Source organism: Pinus tabuliformis, chromosome J (genome assembly GCF_031772625.1).
Source record: "Pinus tabuliformis cultivar Carrire ecotype Pingquan chromosome J, CPIR1, whole genome shotgun sequence".
NCBI lineage: Eukaryota > Viridiplantae > Streptophyta > Pinopsida > Pinales > Pinaceae > Pinus > Pinus tabuliformis.
The window spans coordinates 1,403,966,916-1,403,975,827 of record NC_142295.1 but is presented as its reverse complement, the minus strand read 5'-3'; the positions used below and the strand labels follow the sequence as shown (position 1 = coordinate 1,403,975,827).

Below are 8,912 nucleotides of genomic sequence, written 5' to 3'. Positions count from 1 at the left end.
TTCACTTTCCAAATCTACCCATTATAGAACCCAATTCAATTTTTGAAACCCACTCATAATAAATAGAAATAAATATAAATAGAAAAAGGAAGAAAATGAACAAACCAATAAAAACATGACAATCATGTGTCCATTCCTCTCCTAGCTCTTCCTCTGGTAACTACTCTCTCCTAGCATTCTCTCAAATTTGATCCCTTTTCCTCCTTCTTCTCGTAACTTCGCCTTTAAAAAAATCTTCCATCTGAACAAATGTCTGACGTATGTCCTACGTAGACAACGCTATTGTGTTATAGCGATTGAAAAATAAACTACCAACCAAAATAAAATTATGTAATCTAAACTACCAATCATTTTACATAATTCAGTCATGTACACTATGTAATCTAACCCACACTATCCTCTTGACAAATGGTGTCCATTACTTGTGGACATGGATAGGGATACGAGCGGCGGGAACAATGAGCAGCGGCACTGCCTTACGCATTGTGAGACCAGAATATTCTGCCATATCAAGCGTCTCGGGTAGCTCACCATTGGGGAGAGACAAGTCAAAGGAATGGACTAAGGTAGCAAGCATGAGTTGAACCATGCAGATTCCCATGCTCATACCCGCACAGATCTGTCTGCTTGCGCCGAATGGGATTCGCTGGAAATCGCTCCCCCTGACATCAACACTACTACCAAGAAACCTGTCGGGATCAAATTCCAGTGGCCTCTCCCACACGCCCGGGTCGCACTGCATACCCCACGCATTCACCATGAGTCGAGCGTTCTTGGGTATGTAGTACCCCTCTATCTCGCACACCTCCACAGTCATCCTAGGCAACAGGAGGGGAACGGAGGGGTGCAGCCGTAACGTCTCCTTTACCACGGCCTGCAAGTACGGGAGGTTTTGAAGGTATGACTCCTTCACCTTTCTATTTGCTCCCCTATTCGGGTGGCGTATTAACTTTGTTATTGCCCATTCCACTGTAATCGAAGATGTGTCCGTTCCTGCATTGAACATGGTCTAAACAATATACATGTATAACTTACATGTATAACATAAGCTTCTGAAATATGAAAATAAAAAGAATATTAGACTCAGAAACTTTTCATTTTTAATTCGGTAAAACTTATAAACTCGAAAATTTTCGATAACTTTTTGTAGGATCAGAACGGGTTTTTTCAAGATTAGAACAGAGGGTTAAGTTGGGTATTTTCTATGAAATTCAATATAATGAATTTAATAAGACTAGCCAGTAAAAGGCCCTTAATATCATCATTCGTGAGCTTTCCTTCTTCGGAATCCGCATCATTTCTAAGAGGCAAAAGAATACTGAGAAAGTCGGCCTTCCCTCCGTTGCACGATGTGGTTTGGTGGTCCTTTATCATCTTACTTATGAACTCATCAACCCTTATGTGCAGCTTTTTCATCCTAGTCCGTACGCCCTGTTGGGAATTTTATGGTAAATTCCAAAACAAAATCACTGAACAGAGAATGATGCTCTGTTTCTCAGGATCTTAACACAGGGAAGCTATAAACAAATTATTTTCTGAGAACAAAGTATTACACACACACCCACAAAAGCTTTGTGTTCATTAATAAAAAACAACTGCTATTACAAAAATATTCTTCCTCTACCTGAGGGATTACACGAAGAACATTTCAACAAAAAATTACTCTGTCTCTTTTTGAAAAGATTTACATTGCTGTGTGTAAATTTTTCATTTACATTTAATGTTGTAAAATAAAAAAATTCTTACATATCCATTCTTCACATTAAATTTCAATCAATGAAAATACATATGCGTTGCTGCATATATTTCCCTCACGCTACTGCGTTTACATTGCATTTCCCTTTTTTAACAAAAAATACATTCGCCCTCTGCTCTGGTTTTGTTTCGCACTGCTTTGCCTTTTTTCTTGCATTACAATAGTCAACTCAAAAAAAAAATATTACCTTACATATGCAACAATAAAAAAACTTACATGCGTTTACTGTGCCATACTTCTCGTACATGATAAAAAACAATAAAATTAAAAGCTTACCTACATTTACCATCCCGTAATAAATTTCATTAAATATTTTACTCATAAGATCGACGGTCAAAATGAAACTTCACGCAATGTCCAAATGGTGCAGGGCTGTATGCAACTTTAGATTAATCGGACGGTGGATAGCCTTCATTCCAATCCAACGGATATCACTTGCCCAAACAAAACGAACGTTACGTCTCGATGAAAAGTTGTTTTGCAAAACGTACAGGGGACACACATCAAATGGTGATTGTATCGGGGGCATTTGAGAGAATACCACCAACTTGTGAAAAGCGGTGTGATAAACTCATGGCGGTTTTACTAAATTAAATGTTGTTTGACTGGGTGGCAGTGGGAATTATATTTTCAGCACTCCCCTTTAATTTAAACTGCTGGGTTATCAGTCATACCCAGACATTTCCTCAAAAATTCAAAACTTTTCTGGTCCAATGGCTTTGTCAGAATGTCTGCAACCTGTTCCTGAGTCCTACAATGTTTTAAAACAATTTCTCCATTGCTTACCAATTCCCTGATGTAATGAAACCTTGTGCCAATGTGTTTCGTTTTCTTATGAAACACCGAATTCTTGGATAATGCAATAGCCGAGCTATTGTCACAAAAGATCACAGTTCCTTTTGCCTGCTCTTGGCCTAAGCTCCTTAACTTTCTTCTCATCTAAACTGCTTGACATGCTGCTGCTGTAGCTGCCACATATTCTACCTCTGCTGTAGACAATGCTACAATAGGTTGTTTCTTAGAAGCCCATGAAATGGCTCCAGAACCCATGTGAAAAACATAACCGAATGTGCTTTTCTGATCATCTACACTTCCAGCCCAATCACTATCAGTGTATCTAATTAAATCTGAACATTCTGAGATAGTATATAAAATGTCAAACCTTTTAGTACCATTAACATACCTCAAAATCCTTTTTGCTGCCTGTCAATGTGCTTCTTTTGGCCTCTCCATGAATCTGGAAATTAAACTAACAACATACATTATATCCGGCCTAGTTGCAGTCAAATACATGAGGCTGCCAACTATGCTCTTGTACAAACTAGGATCAAAATCCTTGTTGTTGTCCTCTTTGCTGAGTTTTAATCCCATCACTGTGGGAGTGATCGCTGCTTTGCTATCCTGCATATTAATTCTTTTCAACACTTCATTAACATATTTTTCTTGTGAACTAAAAATTCTATTTTCATTTTGATCTACTTCTATTCCTAATAAGTATCTCAACAAACCCATGTCAGTCATTTCAAATTCTTCTTTCATGACTGTTTTGAAGTTTTCAATAAGGTAATCATCATTGCCTGTGAAAATAACATCATCAACATATAACACAACAATTAGTATTTTACCATCCTTTTCTTCGATGTAGAGGGTGGGTTCTCCCTCACACTTCTCAAATCCATTTTCCAGTAGATAGGAATCTATCCTACTGTACCACGCTCTTGGCGCTTGCTTCAGCACATAAAGAGCTTTCTTCAATCTGCATACTTTGTGCTCCTGGCCTTTATTTTCATAGCCTAGAGGTTGTTCAATGTAAACCTCTTGCATTAACACTCCATTTAGGAATGTTGACTTCACGTCCATTTGGTAAACTTTCCACTTGTTTTGTGCTACTATGGACAACATTGTTCTCATGGTTTCCATTCTAGCAACCAGTGCGAAAGTTTCCTCATAGTCTCTCCCATACTGCTGCTTATATCCTTTGACAACCAATCTTGCCTTGTGTCTTTCTATTTTGCCTTCAGCATTACTCTTGGTCTTGTAAACCCATTTGACTACAATGACTTATTTTCCTTTTGGTAGTTCAACCAAATCCCATGTCTTGTTTCTTTCTATGGCATTGATTTCCTTATCCATAGCTTCTATCCATTTCCTATCCTTAATAGCATCTTCGAAATGAATGGGGTCATCAACATGACAATATAAAAAAAACAAGGAATTCATACCTTCATCATAAAAGTCACTTAAATTTCTGAACTTCTTACCTCTTTCATTTGGTGTACAAGTGCTTGAAGAAGCACTTGAATTTCCTCCTTGTGGTGTGCTTGGAGAAGCACTTTAATTTCTCCTCAAGGGTGCCTCTTACTGTCCTTGTGTTGGCGCTACTATTTGGGGATGTATTTCAGCCATCTCCTCATCATCTTTATCATGAGACAAACAATTTTTAACATTCATTGTTTTATCTATGCTTCTATCCCAAGCTTCTTCCTCAATGAATTGAACATCTCTGCTCACAAAAAACTTTTTCGTAGATGGGATATACAACCTATAAGCTTTGGATTCCTCACTGTATCCAATGAAAATACATTTATCCCCTTTGCTGTCCAACTTCCTCCTTAGCTGATCTGGAATGTGTGCATAAGCCACACAACCAAAAACTTTCATGTGAGTGACTCCTTGCTTTCTCCCATTCCATGCTTCTTCCGGCACTCTGTTCATGACTGCTTTTGTTGGGCATCTATTCAAAATATATACTGCACAGTGTACAGCTTCAGCCCAATAATCATTTGGAAAATGCTTTGCCTTTAACATACTCCTCGCCATATCCATGATGGTCCTGTTCTTCTTTTCAACAATTCCATTTTGCTACGGGGTGTACCTAGCTGTAAACTGCTTATGGATTCCATTTTCTCTACAAAACCGTAGAAAGTCTTTGGAGATATACTCACCTCCTCTGTCAGTTCTTAAAACTTTGATATGCATCCCGCTTTGGTTTTCTACAAGTGCTTTGGAATTTTGAAAATTTTCAAACACTTCACTTTTGTTCTTCAAGAAATAAACCCAAGTTTTTCTTGTAAAATCATCAATGAATGTTAGAAAATATTGGCTACTTGCTAGTGATGGAGTTTGCATCGGTCCACATAAGTCTGAGTGGACAATCTCTAAGGGTGCCTTTGCCCTTATGCTTTTCCCTGATGGAAAACTTTCTCTATGTTGTTTCCCCAAGATACAACCTTCACAAAGGTTGTCTGGTTTCTCTATCAATGGTAATCCTCTTACTGTTCCTTTTCTACTCAACAAATTAAGACCTCCAAAGTTGAGATGTCCAAATCTCAAGTGCCACAACCAATTTTCATATTTTGCTTCGCTTTGGAAAGCCTCTTGAGTCACTGCTACAATTACTTCTTTATTTTTCAAATCTGCATTCATTCTGAGAGGGAACATCATGTTCCTTGTCATCTTCACTTCAGCAATACATTGTTTGCTGGGTGCCCTATCCATGATGGTGCATACATCATTCACAAAAAAAACATTGTACCACTTTTGAACAAGTTGTCCAATACTTAAGAGATTACATTTCATTCCAAGAACATAATAAACATCCGCTATGGTTTTCTTTTCTCCTTTCTTTGTTAAAACTTTTACTTCTTCTTTTCCCATAACAGAAACTTTATTATCAGTCCCTAGTGTGACTTGTGACTTCACATTCTGATCTAACATGGAAAACAGGGCTATGTTTCCTGTCATGTGGTTGCTGCAACTGGAGTCTAGAAACCATACATATTCACTCTTTTCTTCAGCAATATTACAGGCTAAAAGCAAATTGTTTTGGCTGATATTTTCTCTAGTGAAATTTGCACTAGTTCTATTGTTCATATCATGCTGTTTCTTCCTACATTCATTTGCATAATGCCCATATTTTTTACAATAATAACATTGGACATTGGATTTTTCATACCTTTGTCCTTGAGCATGATGTTTTCTACTTTGTTGATTGCTGCCTTGGCCTTGGCTCTGATTCGGATTGTTTTCTCTTCCTTGAGCATTTGCTTGACTCTTTCTTCCACCTCTGTTTTGGCTTCTGCCTTTTCCTCTCTTGTTTCCTTTGCCTTGACGTCTTCCTCTTCCAAAGGACATCTGGGTCTTAAAAGCTTGTTCTAGAGATGAGTTTTCATTTCTACTCAACCTCTACTCATGTGTTATCAGTGATGCATGTAGCTCATCAACTGAGAAGTTTGAGAGATCATTTGTCTCTTCTATGGTGGTGACAATCACATCGAACTTTGAGAGTAGGACCCTTAACAGTTTCTCCACAATCCTCCTTTCTTCAAGAGTTTCTCCATGAGATCTTATCTGTGTGACCTGACCAATCACATGAGTGAAGAATGAGTCAATATTGTCTGACTCCTTCGTGCACATATTCTCAAAATCTCTTCTCAGCAATTGTAGTTTTGCTGTCTTCACTTTCTCCATGCCTTGATAGGCTGTCTTGAGAGTTTGCCATGCTTCTTTGGATGTCTTTGCTGCTGCTATCCTTGGAAACACACTCTCATGCACTGCTTGATACAAAAATACGAGGGCTTTCGAATCCTTCTTCTTATTGCTCTTCAACAGATCTTTCTCTGCCCGAGTTAATCTATTAAACTCGTCTTCATCTCCTGGTTCTTCAAACCCATATTCAACAAGTTCCCATAAATCTTGTGAGGCAAACAGGGCTCTCGTGGTTATTGCCCAATAGTCATATTTTTTCCCATTAAACTGTGGGAGCTGAGTATTAAAAATACCCATGCTAGTGCGGTGCTGGAGCCAGCCATTCTTGCACTCTAAACTATGCTTCAAATACTTCACTGTGTATTTAAAATAACAGACTGTCTTCAACAGCAACAAAAAAAATCTTGAGAAATACCTAGATCCTTTCTTGACTGAGTCTTCACTCTGCTGGAGAAGTTGCTGCAGCAAAAAGTCCTTCCTTAAGCGTCTTTGACACCTTCAAAGAGCTTGGACAAGCTCTAATACCACTGTTGGGAATTTTCTGGTAAATTCCAAAGCAAAATCACTGAACAGAGAATGATGCTCTATCTCTCAAGATCTTAACACAGGGAAGCTATAAACAAATTATTTTCTGAGAACAGAGTATTACACACACACCCACAAAAGCTTTGCGTTCATTAATCAAAGACAACTGTTGTTACAAATATATTCTCTCTGCCGGATTACACCAAGAACATTTCAACAAAAAATTACTCTGTCTCCTTTTGAAAAGATTTACACTGCTGTGTGTAAATTTTTCATTTATATTTACTGTTGTAAAATAAAAAAAATTCTTACATATCCATTCTTCACATTACATTTCAATCAACAAAAATACATATGCGCTGCTGCATATATTTCCCTCACGCTTCTGCGTTTACATTGCATTTCCCTTTTTTAACAAAAATTACATTCGCCCTTTGCTCTGGTTTTGTTTCGCACTGCTGTGCCTTTTTTCTTAGCATTACAATAGTCAACTCAAAAAAAACATATTACCTTACATATGCAACAATAAAAAAACTTACATGCCTTTACTATGCCATATCGCTTCCCCAAAAAAAACAAACGTTACCTCCCGATAAAAAGTTGTTTTGCAAAATGTACAGAGAACACGCGTCAAATGAAGATTGTATTGGGGCATTTGAGAGAATACCACCAACTTGTGAAAAGCGGTGCGATAAACTCATGGCGGTTTTGCTGAATTAAATGTTGTTTGACTGGGCGGTAGTTGGAATTATATTTTCAACATGCCCTGCAGATCCATCCAAGCCGGAGAGGGCACGAAGTCGCCGATAATAAATTTACCAGCCGAATCCGTTTGCTCCACCACCAGCTGTCTGAACTCGCCGGCCATACGCCCCTGGAAATCGAACAAGCGCTTGCTCAACATAGTCTGCCCGATGACGTTGGCAGCGCAGATGTTGAGCACTTCCCCGAGGTTCACGGCCTTCCCTTGTCGCTCGTGTTCGAGAATAGCCTTCACCAGCATCCCGACCTCTTCTTCACGCACAGGCCGCAGATCGTCCAGGGCCTTGCCGCCAAAGAGATGAATGTTACAGATCTTTCGCATCATTCTCCAGCGGGGGCCGTAGCGAGCCCAGACAAGGCCGTTGGAGTCGTAGCCAATGTATTTGGCCGTAGGGTTGCCTAGCCGGTTGGAGTCGTAGCCAATGTATTTGGCCGTAGAGTTTCCTGGCCGGTTGGAGAAGTTGAGGTCGTTTGTTTTGAGGCACGCCTCCGCTATCTTTGGCGACGAGACGACCATAGTGTCGGTTGTCCCGAGCTTCAAATACATGATCGGACCGTATTGCTTCGATAGTTGATAGAGTGAGTGATGGGGCAGGTTGCCCAGAAGTGGAAGGCTGCTGATCACAGGCCATCCAGACGGACCCGGAGGAAACCGCTTTCTCAGACTCCGTTCACCATGCAGATAAAAGAATTTGCCAGAAGGATCAGACTCAGCGCTGAGCCGAGGTTCAGGCTCGGACTAGATCTCTGCAGCAAATCAGGCGATGAATCCATGGCTTCCTCCGCTTTAATTTAACTTTGATTATGTGCCCCCTGATTCATATTTTCTATGGTTATCATCGGCATTTAGAATCTAGATGGTGACACCTCTGTGTGGGGTGCAATCTTCAAACGTCAGATGTGTACGTGTACGTTTGAGGTTCACATGTACAACGGAAGGATGTGAGAAGATAACCCTTAAAGAAGAATGCGGTCTTGGTTGTCATAAGATAATCAAGATAACCCTTAAACAAGAATGCGGTCTTGGTTGTCATAAGATAATCAAGTCAAAATATTGACTTACACCATATATTCGTTCGAGTAAATTTTTTGGAAATAAATTATATAATATATTTTTATTTGTGTAAAATTCTGAGAAAGAGACATGACTAATCCTCAAGTAAATTTTTTAGAAAGAGACATGACACGACTAGTCCTCAAGGTAAGATATTATAATTTTAAAAATATAAGATGTTTTACCGATGATAGAGTGACTTATATAAATTGTATAAGAAAATATTTTTTTTTTTATGAGATTGTTTTATAACAGGAGAGTGATATCTAGTATCTAGTTTATGTATAAAATTGTATAAGAAAATAATTTTTTTACGAGATTGTGTTA

At 38.8% G+C, this 8,912-nt stretch overlaps 1 pseudogene; it reads right to left on the bottom strand.

Annotated features, from left to right (window-relative positions):
* Positions 1 to 418: 418 nt before the first annotated feature.
* On the bottom strand, positions 419 to 8,392 carry LOC149232612 (flavonoid 3'-monooxygenase CYP75B137-like; annotated as a pseudogene).
* Positions 8,393 to 8,912: the final 520 nt, after the last annotated feature.